The 22155-nt window shown below is 46.8% G+C and overlaps 1 protein-coding gene across 1 annotated transcript in view; it reads left to right on the forward strand.

Moving 5' to 3' along the window:
- Positions 1 to 953: 953 nt before the first annotated feature.
- The window catches only part of CDH11 (cadherin 11), a 148303-nt gene continuing 127101 nt past the window's right edge, over positions 954 to 22155 (forward strand). Inside the window, exon 1 of the mRNA XM_082712175.1 lies at positions 954 to 1404. The gene's annotated coding sequence lies outside the window, so the exon portion shown is untranslated. The remainder of the gene's footprint in view (positions 1405 to 22155) is intronic.

Raw genomic sequence — 22155 nt, forward strand, 5'->3', positions numbered from 1 at the left:
TCCTGATCCCCGTCCCTCCTGGAAATTCCTTTCCCCCGTTTTCCCTTTGCGTCTTCATTGTCTTTCCGCCTTTTCTTTTTTCCACCACCTCCCTGCCCTGGAAACTTGTTCCAGCCAGGGATCCCACCGGGTCACAGGCGCCTCCCTCCACCACCAGGCCCGCGGAGTGTGTGGGTGCCCCCGCCGCTTCGGGTACCACGAGCGTCCCGCCCAGTCCCCGGCGTGATTCCGAGGCCTTGACCCCGGCTGCCTTTTCTTGCCGCGACTCCGCGAGGGCAGGAAGAGGCCCGGCGCTCTCTCCCTCTAACGGGTCCTCCTCGAGGGATAAAAGAGAGGACTGGGGGAGGATGCAGGCCCAGTACCCTCAGGCCCTCTCGCCCCCAGAGCCGCACTTCCCGCAGAGTCGCGGCGGGTGTGCGGTGAGGGGGCCCTGAGGCAACAAGTGACGCTGCCTGCGGGGGCCGCTGGTACCTGCCTGAGGCGGGGGGCCCCGGCACCCTCGGGGGTGGGTGGCGGGAGCGAGACCGGCTCTGGCGAAACGTTCCCTGCGCCCCACTCCTCACAAGGCGGGGGTGGGGGGAAACGAGAGAAGAGAGAGACGTGGCTCTTCCCAAGTCCGAAGTCTCCCTCCCCAGGTTTCCCTACCCGTGCCCCGAGCAGAGTTTGCGAGAAATGGGGGAGACACAGGGCAAAAGCCGCCGACGTGGAGGGATTTTCGGAAGGTGGGGTGCTAGAGTGAGGAAAGACAATTCCCGATTGCCTCCCCCGCTTGGGCGATGCTTTCTTCCAACCCACCATCCAGGCCTCCCGGGCAAGGGCCCAGCCTGGCCAGCTGGAGCGGATTTGGGCGAAGGAGGAAAAAGGGGCTCCCAACCCCTCCCCGGTTTTCCTCCGCCGCCCTCCCTGATTGGCTGTGCGTCCCTGGAGCCCAACTTCAGTCGCTCCAGACTCTCTGAGCCCCAAGGGAGCCAGAGTGCAGCGACCCGGGCCCGGCCGCGAATCCAGGGGTCGGCATCCGTGGGGCCCCCGGGGGGAGGGGCGCGGACAGGGTCGGCCCCCGCAGCCTCCTCCAGGCCCAGCTTGCTGCGTCTCGCGGCCTCGGCTCCTCTCCGCCCCCCGCCCTTTCCTTCCCTCCCAGCAGCGGCCTCCCTCCTCCTCCGGCCCCCCCCACCCCGCCCGCCACCTCCCCCCGGTTTCTCATTCCTGCCACTAGCGCGCTCGGCGGCTCATTCCGCGGCCGCCGCCAGCCGAGGGGAGCGTCGCGAGCAGATGCCGCGGGGGCCGCTCGCAGCCGCCGCCGACTTGTGAATGGGACCCGGACTGGGGCCGGGGCTGATACCGCTGCGCTCGTTTTGTGCCAGGGACCGACGGCCGGGAGCTGGCGCCCACCCTCCAGGGCCCCAGGTGAGGCTTGCCGCCAGTCCCTTCCTTTCGACTGAATGGGGCTTCTTTTGGGGGGGGGGGTGTCTCTGGATGAGCATGTCTGGGGGTGGGGGGAAGGAGGTCTGACTGGAGAAGATTTCACTAATGCAACACAGAAACGGGAGGGGGGCGGAGGTAAGAAGATTTGTTTAAAAATCAAAAAGGGAGAAGGGAGCCAGCCAGCTGTGGGCGCGGGCGGCGCGGAGAGCAGAGGCGCCAGATGTGCGCTCCAACCTCTCCCCCGCTTCGGCCTCCTCTGGGGTCTGCGCGGAGGCCGCGGGAGAGGGGCTTTGCGCCGGGCTGGGGCAGAGGCTGCAGAGCTGCGCTCCGGGCGCGCCGGCTGCCCGCGGTCGGGTCTCTGGGGAAAGTCGCCCCCCGCGCGGGGCCGGCCCGCCGGCCCGCGCTGCACCTCTTTCCGAAAGCGGCGACGTGACCGAGCTCTGCAGGGTTCCTACCCCTTCTCCCGGTCCCCGCCGAGCGCTCCCCGGGCTCAGCCCTCCTTGCGCGACCGCCGGGGGGAAACGGGAAGCACCCGGCTCGGATCGGCTGTGGCCCCGCACTTTAATAGGCGATCTTTGGGTCCGCTGACTGCGGCTGAGGGGCGGCCGACTGCGGTGCGCGCTCCGGCTTTCCGGCCGGAGTCTGCTCGGGAGCTCCGGGGACCGCCTGTTACCTCCCGTCAGCCCTACGGAAGGTCCGCGCGCGGTTCAGACTCGGACTCGGCTTGCCTGGGGCTTGCGAAGCCTGCCAGGGTCAACGTTAACTTTGCGAACCAAGCCGTGCCCTAAGCCTGCGCCTCCTCCCGGAGCGCGCCAAGCCTCTCCCGCTCCCCGCACGCACGGCCCTCCTCCCTTAGCTTTGCCCGGAACGCTAGCCGGCAGGACGGGAAGGGCGGCGAGGAGAGCACCCTTTCCCCGCTCGAGCCGGGCAGAGCTGTAAGGAGGGCCCGCTTCGCTATGTGAAGAAAGGAGTCCCCGCAGAAAGTGGGGTCGGGGAGGGCCCCCCGGTCACGCTTCCTTATCCTTTTCTCGCCAAGGCCCTGCTTTCGCTTGGGCGGGAGGGTGTGTGTGTGTGTTGGGGGTGGGGGGTGCACAACACGCCTCCCTTTCCCGGGTGAGAGGTTTTCTAGATGCTCGAAAAAGCCCTGTTGCTTTTGCTGATAATGCAGCAGGAATTTCATGGGCCATCGCGCTGCTATTAAGAAATTGCATCTTTTAATTATTTAATAATGCCATCCCTGCATGACGACGGATTGCCCCTAAGGGATGGGGGTGGAGGGTTGTTCCTGAAACCCTGCTGTTGGGGTCTAGATCTGTCAAAAGTCTTCCCTCGTTTTTCCCCCAAAAGAAATCTTGTTCAGGTGGTTCTGAAATCGTGCCTTGTCTTCCTCTTCGGATCTTTCTTAGCAGGTTAATATGAAGCAGGGAGTAAGTTTTCCTTTTAATCAGAGGGAAGACGCGATGATTAATCTGGCAAGAGGGTGGATCAATTCTTTATCACTTGGGCTTGCAGCAGACATCGATGGTTTTGCGGGGTGTCTGGCTTTCCGGGGAATGGGACTGTAGACGTGGTCTCAGGGGCGAGGATCAACCAGCATCACATCAGCGCATTTGCCAGGCTGGGCTCCCGAGTGCTGGATCCTAACACCATGGGAGAGGAGAAGGGGCTGACCTTCATTTCATTAATCCCGGAATTATTTTTCCTATATACCCGAGATGCAGACACCAGAACACAGAAGTAGTCGCAGCCCAACCCTAGCTGCAGGGAGCCTGGTCTCCTTCTAGCAGAAGGAAGGAATAAAAGTTGCAAAACAAAGGGACAGAGTTGTGGTCCATACCAGACAGATCCTGAAGCTCCTGGTCACTAAAGTTCCTTACTCCTAAGCTCTGATTCCAAGTTTTAGAGTTGGCCAGTGGGCCCTGGAATTCAAACCTCCATGCAAAACTGAAATCCTGCCTAGTACAAAGAAATGTGAGTACATTTCAAGTACAGACTAGGGAATGGCATCTTACAGGCCAGGAAAATTGGCTTGAGTGGGAATTATCTTTAGATCTTACTTCTGAAACATTGCAAATTAATGCCTTAAAAATGTGTTGCAGCCAGGCTTTATGATTAGTAACAATTATTATGATCATTTTTGTTGTAATTTCAGAGTCTGCATAAGCTGGCCATGTTATTACATTGTTTAAAAAAAGGGATCCCCCCCCCCCACACACACACACCCCTGGAGTTAGGGGATATGGGGGGAGAATGAATAGAACTAAAACTGGATCATCTGTTGAGGCCCAAACATGTAGATTTACTCAAACTGGGCTTATTGCTTACTAGAAAGAATAGGATTTTAAAATAGTTCTAATTGAAGCAGTGGACCATCTTGATAACACTTCAGAACTTCCATTATGTTCAGCATTCTTATCAGAACACCAGACAGTAAAATTACTAGAAACCTAAATTCTATTTTCAATTAAGATGCAATCTTGTTAATTTGAGAATTTAAAAAAAAGTCACAGTTCTATTTTTGTAGGGGTGGCAGTGGATGTGTATATTTGTTTATTTGTGAGAGGAGAGGGGGCAGGTTTGGAGACCCATGCCATGATTTGGGGGAATACAGATCAATTTCATGCTCCTTTAATGGACTTGTCTTCATAATTCATGGTTTTTCTTCCTCTTTGAATAGAATTACATGGCTGCCTTGTAAAGATTCTGGTTTTGGGGACCCTCATATGGGAAACGCCATGACTTTGACCTCAAGGCTTGATTTACAATGCCAGAACTACACTCCCATGAGCTTAGTGTGTCTCGGAACCTTGCCTGTGAATGTCTGTGACTTATGAAGTTGACAGTTCACATAAACTTTGATCTGTGATATTCAGATCTATTTTCAGAAACATCTAAAGGAGATCCGCAGGTTTGATTTTAATTTTCCTCCATTTTCAATACATTTATGTAGGCAAATGTTCAAGAAGTATAACCATTTTGTTTATTTATTTTCAATATTGGTTTTTTTCACTTTGATCATAGACGTACCTTATCATTAATAATGATAAAACACTGGTCTATGGACTTTGAAAGTAGGTAGCAAACATTTTCTCTTAAACTGTTAAGTTTGCCGAATGCCTGAATTCCTTAGTCTTTTTCCTAGAAAATCTGAGCACTGTGTAAATTCACCAGCCAATGATTTAAGGGATTGAAATGTGGTTGGGATTTTTTTTTCCTCCCTCTTATGAAATTAGTCATTGTTTCAGAAAAAAAGTTACCTAGTTCGTTAGGAGCCTCCATTCTAGATCTTCCAAGCATTTGGGTTGTCAACCTTTCCAATCCAATGTTATTCCTCCTAGAACATGTAAAGATCTTTGGTCTGTGTGAGCTAGGGGAGAAACGTCAACAGGTATGTTAAAAAGGAAAAAAAAAAAAAAGTGAAGCTGGAGAAAGTTGGACAAATTCTGGCACACCAGTAGTACTAAGAATCCATGAGGAGTCCATCAGGATTACTGTGATAGCCATCCACAGCCTCTTCTACGGGCAGGAAGGACTAAAGAAAACACTCGAGGAGGATAATTAGACATCTTTCTGCTATAATTTTACCCTGACATTGAGAGCCTTGTGCCTCTCTGGAAATGGGCTCCCTCGCGGAAGATTGTACTTCTGGCCACTAGAGGGCAATGGCGCCCTTCTCCAACTTTCTGCATGGGGCCCATCTGCTTTTGAGGGCACCATGAAAAGCGGTTTTGTTACCACCAGCCTTGTCTGGCCCTCTCAGGAGAGACCGAATTCAATCTAGCTATGGTTCAGGCTACCGCCTGAGCAGTTTGTCAGGATTAACATCTTTCTAGTTGGTGAATCTGTTACCTTCAGCCTCTCCTTCCCACCTTGCAGTTTACTAGAAAGTTGGAAAATCTTGTAACTCGAGATTCTCTGAGCAGGAGATGAGGAGGAAAAGGGGTGGGGGGGGAGGGCTGGGCTGAATGAGACACTAGGTCAGCTCTCACTGAGGCTGTGATCTTGGAGGATTTTCTGGCCTTTTTTTTTTTTTTTTTTTCCTCTCCCTGCCAGAAAGAGCATCATTTGAGACTCTGAGGGGAAGCGAAAGAATAAAGAAGGGAAATATTAGTGAGATTGCTGTGGTAGCATTGCCTGTTCTTTCAAGAGGTTTTGAAGAGTCTGCAAGACATTTCTAATTTGAAAAAAGAAAAAAAAAAGAATAGCGTTTTGATCTTTGGTAAACACTTTGGGGCATGGGGTTATAATAGAACCATAAATGTTTTACTCTTACCTTTAAACCATTCTTGATATTGCTGTTTAAAAAAAAAAAAAAAACAACCCTAAATTTAGCAGAGAGTAAAATTTAATTCAAGATTGGTCCTCATGCACTACAGTTTAATCATTTGACTTTTTTTTTCCCCTCAGTGATATGGAAATTACTGCTTATGATTAAATTGCATATTTCAGGCTGCACGAATTTATATTTGTTACTGTTGGATAGTGTCATTATGAAAGTTCAGAAGAATAATGTAAAAAAAAAAAACCACTAGCGCTATATTATAATTAAGAGGAAAGCTCTATTAAAAAAATAAGTACTGTCTTAAGTGGATTCTTATTTGTATTTTTTTTAACTGAATACAATTGCCTCCCTGGTGAGTCAGCAGTGCAGTTCCTTGCAGCTCCAAGTGTGTTGGAATGCAAGGGCCGTTGATGAAGAAGGAATCAATGCAAATGGATTATGGGAAGGAGTATTAAGTAACTCAGTGGAAAGTAAGACAAAGTGTTTTGTAAACCAATGCTCACTCACCACCGGACAGTTTATTTAACTGAAAAAAAAAAGAAAGTGCTTTTAAATTGTAAGTGCTTGTGAATAATGCATGTTTGTTAGAACTGGAGGCAAAATTTCATGGTTATTTGGTTTAATTGGTCATCAGACGGTTGCAGAGGTCCAGAATTCTTATTGAGATAAATCATTGTTCTCGTGGTCTGTCAGGTGAAAGTTTTGGTTCAGGCAGAGAATCTGGTATGTCAGGATATTAAGTGAGATAGGAGGATGAGAGGGGGAGGAGGAAAAGAGGTAAGGGAAGCGGGGGGGCAGAGGGGGGAGTGTGAGAGAGGCTAATGGTGCTGTTGCTGATGGTGGGGCAGAGACTGCTGTCCCTATTCCTTTATCTCCACTCCTGGAGACCCATGTGAGATCCTGAATCCAGAAAGCTGGCATAAACAGCTTTACAGGCCGCCGCGAACAGTGGCCAGGGTCTTAAATTCTATTACTTTCTGGCCCTGAGAACTCCTCACAGTACCCTGTGAATTTTTCTTGAATTTTTCTGGTTTTTGCAGGTGAAGAAAAACCTTCCTTCACTTCCTCCACAAATCCCCTTCCTTGCCAGAAATCCACATGACGTGGTCCTCTGCACTAGCATGATTTCGCTCATTAAGAATTTGCAGGAATTTCTGGAAGATACTGGCTTTGGGTGTGGTGTCTTCCACGCTATGATGATTACCTAACATAGCAACCGGGGAGCGATGGAGGCTGCTCCCTGGTTTTAGTTTTAGATGCATGAGATCTCTTTTCCGCCACCATAGGCTCCACCAGTGAGTGCAAACAGTGAGAATTTGGAGTTGCGTCCCTGCCACCGGTGGTGTTTATTCTGTGTACGAACCAGCACGGATGCCAGCATGGGTAGGCGTATTAGATATAATGCTGTGCAAACCATTCCCAGCATGAATCTCTGGGAACGTGTTACCTGTAATTCCGTCCTGAACACTCAGGCTACTTCCGTCATCCCCGAGCCTGAGGCTTGGCCCAACGACTCAGACAGCAAGACATGAGGGTGAGGAGCGTGCAACAGCAGAACAAGATCTTGTCTTTGGTTAGCATTTTGATATTTTGTTCATCATCACGGACTTTCTCCATTCAACATGGTTTTTAAAATACCGCATTACAGTATTATTCATGTTAGTTACTGAGTTTTTTGGCAAGCCCTTACATTTCGTGCCCAAGGACCGTGCCTCACCTGACTCACCCTAATTCCAGCCGTGCCCAGTCCTTGGATCCTTCTCGGCTCCATCTCCAGGGCTTAGAGGCTATGGGACCGAGATTAAGGAACATCACATTTCTAAGACTCAGACGCCTCATCTGTTGCAATGGAAACCGTAATAATACTCATGTCCTAGAATTGTTGTGACGATAAAGTAAGAATGGAGTGCAGTGCCTGGTTCATGATAAGCCCTCACCAAACACTCAGTCCTTTCGTCCTCTCAGACCTGGGATTTGGTTTTAGAGACTAATGGTGGCAGGTAGCAGTTCTTCCTTATAATTACTACCGCAAAATCCTACACTGAAGATTCCCTTTAATGGAGGCTTCTCCCAATTAGGGATGAATTGTTTATTAGTGCCTCCCTCTTTTTGAATTATTTCATAAGTTTAAGTGATCCGTCCCTCTTCCATTTAAAATATTCAAGAGGCAGTTGAGATTTTAGAGATAATGATGGCTTTTGAAAAGTGCCTGCCTCCTTCTCCTACCTTTGCATTTTCTGTCTGTTCATTCTACATACGGGTTGCCTGATAAGTTGCCCTGAAGTAATATCTTACTGGGAAAGTTTGCTAAGCGTGTGATGTTGAGATATTCATCACAGGGTCTGCTTTCATTTAAAAGGGGCTCATTACTATTCCAGACTAGCTTAAATGATAATTAGCCCCATGATAAATCGTCTCCATTTCAAGCATATTCCTGTTTGTTTTTCAGGTTAAAGTAGTTTGGGAATTTAAGGGGGTTGAGCAGGGACCATTCTGACTGATGAAGAGACTGCGGCCGGAGAAGCCGTTGCCTGCCTGTGGTCTTCCTAAGGTCCAGGCCAAAGCACAGTGATTTGGTACAGCCTTGACAAGGACAGAACCCCCTCATCCATTGCCCCTGCCCCCTGCCCCAGCCCTTAATGGTTTGCCAACTGTTTTCACACTCAGTGGCACCATCAGCCTGGGCTTTCCAAGGCTCCTGGACCTTCCAGGTTGTCCTGCTGTGTCCCATCTGCAGCCTTCTTGTGTCATGTGTTTCGACCCCAGGCCCCAAATCCCTCCTGGGTATCCCTTGCAAGGAAAGGAAACATCTCCCTGTGTTTGCCTCGAAAACGGAAGGGAGAAGAGCCAACTTGTTGATTTCCCACCCTGTGCCAGGTCTGTACCTGAGACCTCATTTATTCTACGCACTCACCCTGTGGGGAGGGTATGAGCATCTCTGTTGTGCACATGGGAAAACTGACTCTTGGGAGGGTTCTGGTCCCTTGTCTAAGCTCCTGGGGCTTGAGGAAGGAAAGCTGGGTTCCCCAGTATGTTCCGAATGCACATGCCTAGAAGCTTTCTGCTGTGTGTGCAAGCTGGGGCTCCCCTAGATTTCTAGAGAAAAACAGCTGGAGCGAGACCTGAGCTGACTGCTCGGACCCCGTGCCCCTATCTACAAAAGGAACTTCTGGGATCTTCTGGTCTAACTATTCTTTCTGCCTGTTTTCTGTTTGTCATTAATCCTGCAGCTTCGTACATGACCTGATGACAGCCTGCTAACTACCTCTTAGGGAACCCCTCACGCTAGCCATGACTACTAACTCTGTTCATTAAAACTCCCCATTACAGGAGGACGTGAAATACCCCTCTTTTGTAACTTTCTCCCAATAGTTACTCTTTGCCCCTGCTCTCCATCACTATTTCCTCCTCCTGACAGCCCTGCAAATATTTGAAAATCAGTATCAGATATTTAAAATCTAGGATTTATTGTACATTTAGCTAGTTTCAGACACTGGGCTAAGAACATTCTATATAATATGAGACTTACCCATAGTGACTCTCTGAACGGGTAAGATTATTGCTAGGCTCTTACAAAGAAAAACAAAACAAAACAAAAACCTGAAAAAAACCCTGAGTTCCCAGTGTTCCGCAAAGTAATTGAAAAACATAGGCCCAGAGCCTTTCATTAAAATAGGTGACAGAGAACTTGGACCTACTACTTCCTGAGTGAGGAGTAGACATTCTACTTTACCAAGTAAGAATCAGATGTGTGACGTCATTGGATTTATCAGCTATTCTGGCCAACCTTCAGTTAGAGATAAGGGTCCAAGGACCTAGAGAGGAGCCACGATTTGCCTAAGATCACATGTTCATTTAGGGCAGATAAAGCAAGAACTGGGCAAGCTTGGCTCTTAACTCAGTCTCTTAGCAGTGTCTACATGCAATTTTTTTTTTTAGACTAGTTTGATTGGTGGTCTGATTTTTATTTAAACCTATCACTAGGTCCATTATCTATCTGCCTGTCTGTCTATCTATCTATCTATCTATCTATCCATCCATCCACAGAAAGATATAACCTCTCATGTCATTAGGCAGTTAAGTTATGACGGCTATAAATGGGACTTTCCGTGAATCTCTGTTTGGAAGTCATAGTCAACCAATCCAATGCCATTTGATAGATAATATTTTGAAAACTGTAGCATTTGACCTTGGCCTTCAGGCCTGTCCTACCTTGTAGTCCCTATCATTACTATCTCCATCCTATGTGTGTCTTGATAACAAAGGAGAGTGGCATCTTATCTTGTCACCTCTGGCAAGCGTTCACAGGGCTCCCTGGCAGGGTGTGGCTTGAACTTGATCCCAAACCCATTTCTTTGTCAACTACTTTAATGAAAAGCTCTGGGCTGGGCACATAGAAATAGTCAAGTCCTAAGGCCTTCCCTTCGGGAGCTGCTATACCAGTGGTACCGAACATACTACGTTCAAGGCTGCAAACATTTAGTGCAGCATAAGTGGGGCCACAGGGCCGATGAGTCCCAAGCAGTGCGGTGATCCAAGGTGGTCTGGGGAAGGAAGGCATTTGTGGCTACCATGTACTGATGATGGTGGGGCATCCTTAGTGATACAGGGTGCATTACCCCTAGTGCAAATCATCTAGGCATGGGGAACTTTCCTATTAGAAAGACTTCTTTCTATGGAGCCAAACTGTCTCTCCAGAGGTCACATTCTTTGATACAAGCCTTTGATGCTACGCAGAATGCATGGAGTTCTCCCACATTCGTTACCCAGTATTTACTGTCTTCCAGGATGCCTTCTCCCCGGTTTTCACATCTCCAGCGTGAACACCTTATTCATGTTTGCTTCAGCCCTCTGCGGAGGGAAGGACTGAAGACAAAATTCCAGGCAGCTAAACACTAGACTATACCCTTCTTTCCCCACGCTTCTTTTATTGCAGCCCGAGGCTACATCACATTAGCTTTTATTGCCAGTCACATCACCCAGAGGACTTACGCTCCATAGTTTGTTTGTTTATTTGTTTTTCCTTATGTGCTGCTGTTAAGTCACATTTCTCCACCTGTCCCTGTGCACCTAAGACATGACAGGCACCTTCCGCCATTGTTAGCACAGGATCCGGAGTCAGACTGCCCTGAGTCAGACTGCCCTGCTGCAAACGCTGGCCTTGTCCCTTCTTAGCTGTGCAAATCATTTTAGCCATTCCTCCGCTTCCCCATCCAAACGCTGGGTTAGTAATAGATACCTTATACCGGGGCTCGGGTAGCAAACACTATTAATACATACACATGCTTAGACCAGTGCACAGAACGTGATTGCTGTCACTGGTGTCTCAGTTCTATGAGTTGCTTTACTTAGTTACCAACCTCGCTTGGTAAAAACAAAACAACAGCCGCAGTAAAAATAACAGAAAAGGAGCAGGGGCAGGAACTTTTTAAATAAGACACTCCTTTTTCAGTGATTCAACAGCCTAGAATACACTATTCTACATGTTAGTCGTTCCTGGGGGTGCGTATCTGTCATCTGGTTTGCTTGTTTGCTTGGCTGCAGAGCAGTGGGACCCCCTCCTGTGTCTGGAGAACAGCTCACAGTAAGACTCTCCATAGAGAGAAGACCCCTCCTTCCGCTCCAGAGGCCTGAAGGACCAGAGTGGCTTCCCTGGCCCTCCTGGAAACTAGAACACAGATTCAGCACTAACTTCCCCGTGTGTTTTACATCTGGATTCAGTACCATATATATATATATATATATATATATATATATATATATATATATGCAGACATGAATGCATACAGACACAAAACCACTGGCCATGAAGCACTCACTCTGAGTGCTGTGGCTGTGGTTGCACCAGTATCTGATTTCTGGGGCCACCGGGGTGGTAGCGCAAAGCTGTAACAGCCCGTGTCCAGCAGAGACAGCTTTGGGGTCCTCATCCACCTGTTCCATGGGAGTGTCTTATCTGTGATCTGGCTGTCTCAGGCTCTTGGCATTCCTCTCCATTTTCCGAGCCTGCTTCTCTAGTCTTCCCGGAAGAATGGTGCTACCCTAAGTCCGTTTCTGAACTGAGAACTGAAAGAACTGAACTAAGAACTAAGCACTGAACTAAGAAACCCGAAAGGCTTCGTTTCCCTGCTCATTTTGCAAGACTATTGTGAGAAATCTTACCCACGGCAGTACTGAGTGGGGTATCTGGCTTTTGAGCTCCTTTTGAATGAAGGGAATGTTGATAATTAGATGCTAGGGTGTGAGGGTAGAACAGAGGCAGCCTTTATTAAACATTGAATAGTTTAATTTGGGCAAGAAGTAGGCAAAATTTCAGGACCTAGGCTGAAGCCTACTGATATAGCTTAGTAGATGGTGGGATTTCTGTGGGAAGCTGTGGCAGACAACTCAATAGCTAGTCACGTGGACGGCCAAAGATCTGCTGGAAGGGACGGGGCAGGTTGTGTGGGCAAGTGGCCCGTGGATGCTGGCCACGGAACCAATGCTAAATTCCCAAAAAATATTATCCAGAGGAAGCTAAAGCCAGATATAGGGACAAGAATCCAAATTGGTTCCCCAACCCAGTGGCAGCCAGGTAGTGAGGTGTATGCGAAATTCAGAGCCAAACATCTTGGAGAAGGCAGGAAGGAAAACATAGAAACTCTCCAAGCATTCACGGGAGTGTCAAAGATGCCCCCCATAAAAATGGGCTAGTCTCCCTAAGTCCTATCCTAGCTTCTGGAGGGGACAGCTCCCACGCTGTCCTGGCAGCATGGGCTCTGTGTGGACCCAAGGAGACAATGATCACATGGCAGTTGTCAGTGCTTACAGCTGGGCGATTTGGGGCAGGAAGGACACACAGATATAAGCTGTCTCTGCAGTTCGCCTCATACCATCCCAGGACAACTTTCCTCACCGACCTTTGTCAGAAATCAGCGTCACCCCGTCTGGGTGGCTCGGTCAGTTAAGTTTCTGTCTTCGGCTCCGCTTAGGATCCCAGGATCCTGGGATCCAGCCCCAAAGTTATCAGGCTCTCTGTTCAGCCGGAGTCTATTTCTCCCTCTCCTCCCTGCTCCTGCTCTGTCTCTGTCTGTCTGTCTGTCTCTCAAATAAATACATTTTTTAAAAAACAAAAAAGAGAAAGAAATCAGCATCACCTTTCAGGGAGGGAAGCCTTCGGAGCAAGCTCAGAATTTCAGATCTGTCTAATGGGCCAGGTAGTGGAACACAGAATGACTTTGATTTTGTGGCTGATGAACCACTGGCCACACCTGACTCTGTTATCACCAAGCTGCCTGGGACTCTTGGAGCCATGCATTTCAATTTCCATGAGATGCTCCCTGATGGGTCACCATGGACACCCATCCAGACCACAAACCACAGATGCCTAACCGAACAGGTGAAGCTGGGTGGGCACCTGTGTTAGTAGGTATCAACTTTCTTTTTTTTTTTTTTTTTAAAGATTTTTATTTATTTATTTGATAGAGATCACAAGTAGGCAGAGAGGCAGGCAGAGAGAGAGGGGGGAAGCAGGCTCCCCGCTGAGCAGAGAGCCCAATGTGGGGCTCGATCCCAGGACCCTGAGATCATGACCTGAGCTGAAGGCAGAGGCTTAAACCACTGAGCCACCCAGGCGCCCTAGGTATCAACTTTCTATTCTCTATAAAAGCATGCATATTTTAAGGTTTTAAATATTTAAGCACATATTTAAAGGTACTATAAAATATTTTATTGACAATAGCAGCAAAACTGTATTTGAAATCCAAACCCAAGCTGAAAAATCAGAGGTTATTTCTGCAAACAATTCCAATTCACAACCTTTTGACCTAAAGCACCCCAGCAGTGACGGGAGACTGTTCTTGAACCGGCTTGCTCCCCTACCGACTTCATATATGGACACGGCTGTGGTGTTAAGATACAGTTGTCATTGTTCTATTATTCTTGGGAACCTAAGAAGCAGTATATAAATGAAGTGTCACTATTAGTATTATTATCTTAGAGTAAAAATTGCAATGTAGCAGTTAAAGCTGGGCACACTTGCCTTCGAAATAATGCATGGGTGATTCTTGTGTTTTATTCATCGCTGCTGCTCCAGCAAACATCGCAAAGAATCTTCAACTTCAGCAAATCTCAGCAGTGCCTTTGGAAGCATTAATCAGGAGACTAATGTAGCCAAAGAGGCTGTGTCTTTGACGTGAGGGATGGGTCCCGTGGAATTATTTCAGCTGCCCTCTCCCACCAGCTCCGCTGCTGTCGAGCCTTGCATTACAAGCCAGAGAGGCCCCCAGTTTTCACTTAGAGAGTCATGCCTTGTGTCCTTTTCTTATTGGCTGTGTAACATTTTATTTCTCACGAACGGAGAAGGATCGCCTGTCAGCAAGTTTGCTGCCAATTGCTGACGAATTTACCCTAATAGGCTGCCAGGTGATTCCCTCCCTCCAGGCCGACGAGCTTAGTGCCATCTGACGTTGCTGATGGATAGCTACGGGGCCTTGGGCAAGCCAATTAACCTCAGTTTCCTCATCTGTAAAGTGGCCTTCGGGGTCCTTTCTAAAACGGTCTGACTCTCATATCTTCCACAAATCCTTTGGCAAGGTGCTTTTTGACTGTCAAATCTCAGCATTCTAGAGAAAGCCATGCGAACAGAAACACCAGGAGGTGAGAGCACAGACCAGGTTTGCCCAAGCACAGTATGCCAGCAAGTGATAGCGGACAAAGTCTGCCTGCGGGGTAGTAAGTTCAGGACTCTGTGGAGTACACTGAATGCCGAATTCAGGGCTTTGGACTTCAATCCCTAGCCCCTAGGGAGCCTCTGAAGGGTTTGGAGTAGGGGAGTGATGTGTTGAATGCATTATTAAATGATTTCTGGAACAGCATGGAGAATTACTGAAAGAAGGAACAGAGACCCTAAAGAGGAAGGCCAGCAGGATGGGGGTTACAGCAGAGATGATGAAGCGGGGATTAGGGACTAGGGTGGGGCAGCATTCTCACAATCGCTGTTGTGCACTGAGCACAACACTGTATGCACATCCTGCGCAGCGATCCCCGTGAATTACCTCAGTCTGTCCTCACTACAACCTCAGGGAGGCGGAAGCTATAATTATGCTCATTTATAAAACATAGAAACCAAGACTCAGGATAGTTAAGCCACTTTCCCCAGTGTTGTGTGGTTTATAAGTGGACAAGCAGGGATTTGAACAGATATTCCATGTTCTCCACGGCTCTGTTGTAGGGACACCGAGGTAAGAGATTTTGAGCGGTTCAGGAGACTTGCTGTTGATGGTTGATGAGGAGTGGGGATGGATACTTGGTGACGTGCAGACAGAGTGCCCTGCACTTGACCTTCCAGGGTTTACCTCATCCCATCTTCCCAAGCTCATAAACAGGAGATCCCACAGATAAATTGTTGCAAAGGATTTGAACTCAATTGACTGAAAGAACTAGAAAGCTTTTCCTGTGGTTCTTCTAATAGGATTGATGGGTGCTTGGCTTTCTCCCGATCCAGGGATGATTTGAGGATGACACAGAGTGTTATGTTTTCTGTCATGGGCTCATCATACAACTTATATACTTGAAAAGATGGGTTACACAGAAAACAAGTTATACTTCTAAAATCCATGTTTTCTTTTGAAATTTTGGTTCCTTTCCAGTCCTGGCATAGATGAAGATGCCCTAGTAGTGTCATTTTGAAACAATTATTTTGCACCCAGGATTTACAGGGGGGTGATTCTAGGGGCTGTTGAGAGAAAGCCCATAAAGCCAGTCTTCGTCCATCAGTGGGCACTCGCCACTTCCTGTCACGTGACTCCATGACCTGGTGAAATGTATGGCAAAGGTGAGAGAAGAGAGTCACATTGTATCTGTACTGATGCATATGAATAAGGACCCGGGCTTCTGAGAGATAAAAGAATTACCTACACCAGAATATAAGAGGCTGAAAGTTTGTCAGTCTAAGCTAGAACTTAAGAACAAATGAAATTGCAGATGCCAACATGGCAAAGTCTGGTTCAGAGAGACTAAGGCCGTGGGGACTTTGTGCTTGGTATTTCTTTATCTTCTCTAATATGCTGGGAGTAGTTTCATTTCTGTATCCTCTTGATCTAGCCTTTACCCATTCCTTCTTTTTTAACCAAATCACTGTGAGACAAGAGATGGAAACTAGCTTCCCTTGTCCAGACTCAAGTTCTCTCTATGGTAAAAAAAAAAAAAAAAAAAAAAAAGTTATAATGGAAAATTGCCTCCCCATAGGAGAGATCTGGAAGAACAACTGTGTTCTGCTTAAAAGTAAGGAAAAATAAATAAATAAATAAAAAGAAAGAAAGAATTAAAAAAACAAACAAACAATGAAAAACATCTCTCTCTACCCAGCTTGACCGAGAGAATACATGTATTATTCTCTTCCTAACCCAGCTCCTGGGGTTCAGATTTTTACTTGGACAATGAAAACCAAATTGTTGATAGGCTGTTGGGAACTCAGGACTTCTTTCTTCGTTCTGGCCAAGAACCTCCAAAACCTGTCCCCTGACTCATTTAAATGAGTGGTTGTAAAAACAAAGGCAAGTAAGAAAAGCTTTGTGGATAAGAATGTGAATTGATTAAATTCATGGAAATAGCATCACTCTTCAAGGATTGCCTGTCTTTGCTGAATGTTGAAAATATTGATACTATCTCCAGTATTGTTTCCCCTATTTTTACATTTGCATGGGAAATGATTTGATTAACATTTTCTCTGAAGAGGGTTTCCTTCCGAGCAAGGTACATTGATGGTATCCGTTTGGCCCACGGAGCAGGCCTGCCTTACCCCCACCAAAGGCTGATTTGGATGCAAAACAGAGCTATTTTGGAAACTAACGTTACCTGTATTGTTGAGTCTTTTTTGGAGGCTCAGTTGGGTTTGCTGCAGGAGAGCATTGAGGATGCCATTCACGTGGCGTGCATTGTGCTAATACGACTTTAATTTTCATGTCAAATTGGACAAGAAATGAGTTTGTCAAAAATAATCAAGCCTATTACAGAGGTGCCAGGTTGGAGAGTTACTGAGATGTGACTATTACTCTGTGACGTGACCTTGTGTTGTGGGGATGTGTAGATGGAGGTCATCTGGCTGGCTGGACCCAGGTACTCCCCTTGGGAAACTCCTATAGGGAACATTCCTCGACACGGCTCAGCTGGTTAGGAATATTCCCGAATCTTCACAATGACGTGGCTTTGGGCTCTGTCTCATTCCCAGTGCCCTGCGGGGCTCCTTACAAAATCAAAACCAGACCAAAAATGCTTTTTTTTTTTTTTTTAAAGATTTTATTTATTTAGTTGACAGCAAGAGATCACAAGTAGGCAGAGAGGCAGGCAGAGAGAGAGAAGGAAGCAGGCTCCCACTAAGCAGAGAGCCTGATGCAGGGCTCGATCCCAGGACCCTGAGATCACGACCCGAGCTGAAGGCAGAGACTTAGCCCACTGAGCCACCCAGGCACCCCCCAAAAATGCTTTATATAAATAGTTCAATCTCTATGAAATTTATGCTTTACCGTAAATGAAAGATAAGGTGACTTGAGGCTAGGTCCACATAGGTGGGCCCAGAAATCCAACCGAGTGTGAGGAAGCACTGGGAAGAAAATATAGAAGGGATTCCATATACGGAGCCTGTAGGAACTGATTTTAAGCCTTTTAGTTATCTATGAGGCCAGAATCCTTTTGACTTCACATTTCGTAGGGGAATTTTGAATCAATTCTCCCAGACTCCAGGATTCTACCAATATGTCCAAGTTTCCCGAGTCCATTTAGGTTCCTCTTCACCTGTTAGGGTCTTTCTTTGGAGCTGAGGGGGCACAGAATGCCTTGAACACTATATCCTGTCAGCGCTCTGTTGTGCCTTTCATAGATGTGGATGTTTCCCGTGGCTTTGGCGTGTGCTTTAAATTCACTGTCTCAGGGGCGGTTGGGTGGCTCAGTCAGGTAAGCAGCTGTCTCTTGACTTCAGCTCCAGGCAGGATCTCAAGGTCTTGGGATGGAGCCTCAAGGACAGCTCCGCGCTCAGTGGGGTGTCTGCTAGAGATTGTCCCTCTTCCTCTGCCCCTCCCCCAACTTGCTCACTCGCTCGCTCTCTCTCTCAAAGAAATAAATAAATCTTTTTAAAAATCCCTTTATAAAATTCACTGTTTCACTCAGATTCATGACAGCAGTGAAACCTGATCTGAGTGACTAAAAATTCAAGAGCTGAAGGGGTTCAGACCAACGGCTTTCAGATTCCACGGCCACCAGTTTGGAGCAGTGTGGCCGGGCATCTCTCTGAGTTCTTTTTGCTTCAGTTTCCTTATCGGCACCACTGGCATGACAAGGACACGTGCAAAGCCCAGTGAGTACTTGATAAATGTCAGCGACAACCCTGTGAGTGAGACGTGTATTTTTATTTCTGCTCTGCAGAGAGGAAGCGAAGGTGCACAGAGTTTGCACGTCTTACCCTGGTTATAGAGCCAGGAGCGGCAGCGTGGACTTTGTATCCAAGTTCAATGGCTCCGAACCCATTTGTTTTGCTCTGTTCCTTCCACTCAAGTTTACTAAGCTATTGTTTCTCTATTGTTTCTCTCTTCCACACCAAAACCTCTCCCTGTCTTTTTTTTTTTTTAATTTATTTATTTTAGAAAGAGAGAGAATGTATGAGCAGGGGGAAGGAGAGGAGTAGAGGGAGAAGGACAAGCTGATCTCAGAGCCTGAGGCGGGCTCAATCCCACAACCTGGAGACCATGACCTGAGCCAAAATCAGGAGTCAGACGCTCCATGGACTGAGCCACTCAGGTGCCCCAGGCCTCCCCTAGATTTGATGAAAACTAGTTTTCCATCACTTGTGAAGATTTCATGCTTTCCTTTTAAAGAAATTGACATAAATAGTGGTCTCTTTCCCAGGATGAATCATATTTGCGTAACTGTGAAGATGTTAAGAACTCAATTTTCTTCAACAAATCCTTTGTTTTTAAGCTTTTACATGTTTATAATTGAAATTCCAGGAGGATAGCTCTTCAGGCAAATGTCCTTGAGACATGGGACACAAGCCTTAGCTGTGAGCTGTATCTGTAATTTTAACTTTTCTCATAGTCCAGTTAAAAAAGTAAAAAGGAAATAGGTGACAACGTGAATGATGCGGTTTATTTAAGCCAATATATCCAAAATATTATGACATGCAATCATATAAAATTATTAATGTGCTATTTCTCATCCTTTTTTTATACAAAGTCTTTGAAATCTTGTATGTGTGTATGAGTAACACATCTCAGTTGGGGCGAGGCACATTTCAAGTTCTCAGTAGCCACCTGCCCTTAGTTAGATACTGTATAGATACTGCAAGTCGTGATTTTTCTAAGGACAATTTATACAACGAACAATATTTTAAAAGACTTATTTATTTCGGAGAGCGGGGAGAGGGAAGGGCAGAGGGAGAAAGAGAGACTCTGCAGCCATCTCTGAGCTGAGCACAGAGCCCAGTGCAGGGCTCGATTCCAGGGCCCCAAGATCGTGAGCTGAGCCAAAACCAAGAGTGGGACACCTCACTGACTGAGCCCCCCAGTGGAGCACCACTGTGCCCCGGTCTCAGGACCTTCTAAACCACAGCAGCAGGAACCACCTTCTTGGGTTCATTGCAGCTCTTCTGAATCTCCCAAAGCTGGACCTAATCAAAGGGCCCACAGAAAGGGGATGACCAGAACAGGGTCATTCTTATCAACAATCAAAGGTAATCATGACTTTCAAAGGTCCTAGTGAGCTAGCACGGACATAAGCTTCAGACCTGGCAACCTGACTTTCAGAGGTGGGACACCTGTGAGTAGAGATGGCCCTGAAGCAAAATACATAACACTAAAAATGTGTTGTCCCTCCATCCACTAAGCAAATATGCATGGGACACTGATAAATTAATTAGGCTGGAAATAGAAGGGTGGCCGCGGTAGACAGCTTCCACTCTTACAGACCTTATAGTTTAGTTTGAGGGAGTAGAGAATAAAATACAAACAAATGAACAAACTATTTTTCAGTAGTGGTAAGTGTGATCTTTAACTGATGAGGTAAAAAGTCTTTTACACATGACAATGTGATGTATTAGGAAGTAACTGACATTTGAGGATGACAGTCACTCTCTCTGGCCATCCCAGCTGAGGACTGCTGGTACAAATGGGGATGATGATTGTGAAGATATTTACCATTATTGGGGCCTACAACGTGATGACTAGGAAAGGAAGAAAGAAGAAGGAAAAAGAAAAAATAAAAGAGGAATAAAAATGACAAGGAAGGAAGGGGGCACCTGGGTGGCTCAGGCGTTAGGCGGCTGTCCTTGGTTCAGGTCATGATCCAAGGGTCCTGGGATAGAGGCCCACATTGGGCTTCCTGCTCAGGGGAAGTCTGCTTCTCCCTCTCCCGCTCCCCTTGCTTGTGTTCCCTCTCTCTGTGTGTCTCTCTGTGTCAAATAAATAAATAAAATCTGAAACAGAAATGACAAAGAAGGGAGAGATAAGAGAGGGAAAAAACAGGACAACGTTTTGGCTGACACGTTTTGTAAGTGATGACAGGACATCCCAATAACTATCCTGAGAGAGAGCTGGATGAGAGTTGGATCCCCTAAAATTGAAAGTGAGCCCCAAAGAGGGAAAGGACCTTGACCAGCATCACAGGTGAGTTCAGGACTCTTCCAAGAGCAGAATCTGGACCTCTGGTATGTCACGGTACCTCCTTGTTCACACCCAGGTCTCCTGGTGGACTTTCATTGCCTTTATTCCAGGGAAGGTCCTCCTTAGTGAGAATGTGTTAGGAAAGTTGTGTGCATCTCTCGGAGGTTCTGAGAAATCAGTGAATGTGTAGAACAAGCTTGTATACGTCAATGGTTGGAATAAATAAAATTATTAGAACATAATTCCTTTGGTTAATGGATAGAAGCTTGGTGATGATGCCTAATAGAATATAGCCCACACACATCTGACGGATGCTTTGCAGGGGAAAGTGATCAGATTCTCACTTGTGACCCAAAAACAAACAAACAAAAAAAGTGATGAAACATCCATCTCAGGAAGAGATATTTACATTAAATGAGTTGATAGGAGATATAGACTGTCCGTGGAAGCACTTTTCTCAGGGGGCGTTAAACATAGGAATTTGTCTACCCATCCGGGGTCTCCCGATAAATGCCAGTCTGGCGGGAGGTTCCTCTGGTTGTCCTCTCACTTCAACCGCCCCCAAATTCAGTCTCTTAGTTTTTCTTAAGATGCTTCTCTGTCTCAGAAAAAGAGAAACTTTTTTCTGAGTTACCTCAGTTGGACACCCGTCTCAGCCTTTTCTGTCAAATATTGGAGATTCTTAGTGCTGTTTTCTTTAGTCTTTTATTCCAGACATCTTCTCTTCTGTCACGCTTTTTCACTGGGATGATTCACAGACTTCATAGCTTCACCTCCTGTCCTAACGCTGGCGAATCCCCAGACCGCATTCCGAACTTAACTTAGCAAACTTTTAAATATGATCATTTCCCTGTATTCCATATTCCAGTGATATCAACGTTATCCACCAACGTAGCCAAGCAGAGGCAAATGAAAATACAAACATAAGTCCAAGGTGCCTCATTTCTGAGACCTCATGTCTTGTCTACGGCCAATTACTATTGATCTGTTTTCTGACTCCTCTCAAAATAAGGACATTTTTCTGATTTTGCTATTGTCCTGGTTTCATCCTTTGTCATTTCTCTTGTGACTTTGAAGATTCATCATTCTCTTTCCTCCTTGCTTCCTGCCTTTGATCAGAGCCCCATGACCTCCTTTAGCCCCAACACTTATAGCTTCTTTAATACTTGGCACATAGCAGGTTGCAGTAGCTACAGGTTACAGAAATCTAGCCCAGAAGAGTTTGAGAGAAAGAAGTTTTGGGCTGTGTAATTGGGAAGTTCATGAGAGGTCTAGCTTCTGGCTGGACTAGATACAGGGCTTCACAGTTCCGAGAAATCTGTCCTACGTTTCCACATGCTGGAAACTTTGAGTCTTAGTCTCAGACTCTGTTGCTACTGAGAGGTTTTCCCACATGATAAAAACAATGACATGACCACCACCGGTGGTCTCAGAACATGCTTATACTTGAGGTTTGCAGAAGCAGGAAAGAGCTGTCCCTCTTTCTCCATATCAGAAAATTCCAAGGAAGGACTGAGACTACCTTGAGCCCCATGCCTATTTCTGAGGCCATTTTCTCTCTCCTGTGAATACTCATAAGGACTCAACTTGGGCCATGTGTTCATCCTTGTGGCTGACAGTGGGGTTGGGACAGAACACAAAGCCCCTTTAAGACATAGAAGCTCAGAATTGTTATTGGATAGACAGACAGATGAATGGATCAATGAAATGGTATTTGGCCTCCCTAAACCTTTACTGTGTTTTAGTCCACGTATGTCTGCATTTGTGCTCTTTCCTCTCTCTGGGAGAAGAGACGCATATCATCTTGCAGTTTAGGGTTCA

Source organism: Mustela nivalis, assembly GCF_964662115.1.
Source record: "Mustela nivalis genome assembly, chromosome: 18".
Taxonomy (NCBI): Eukaryota; Metazoa; Chordata; class Mammalia; order Carnivora; family Mustelidae; genus Mustela; species Mustela nivalis.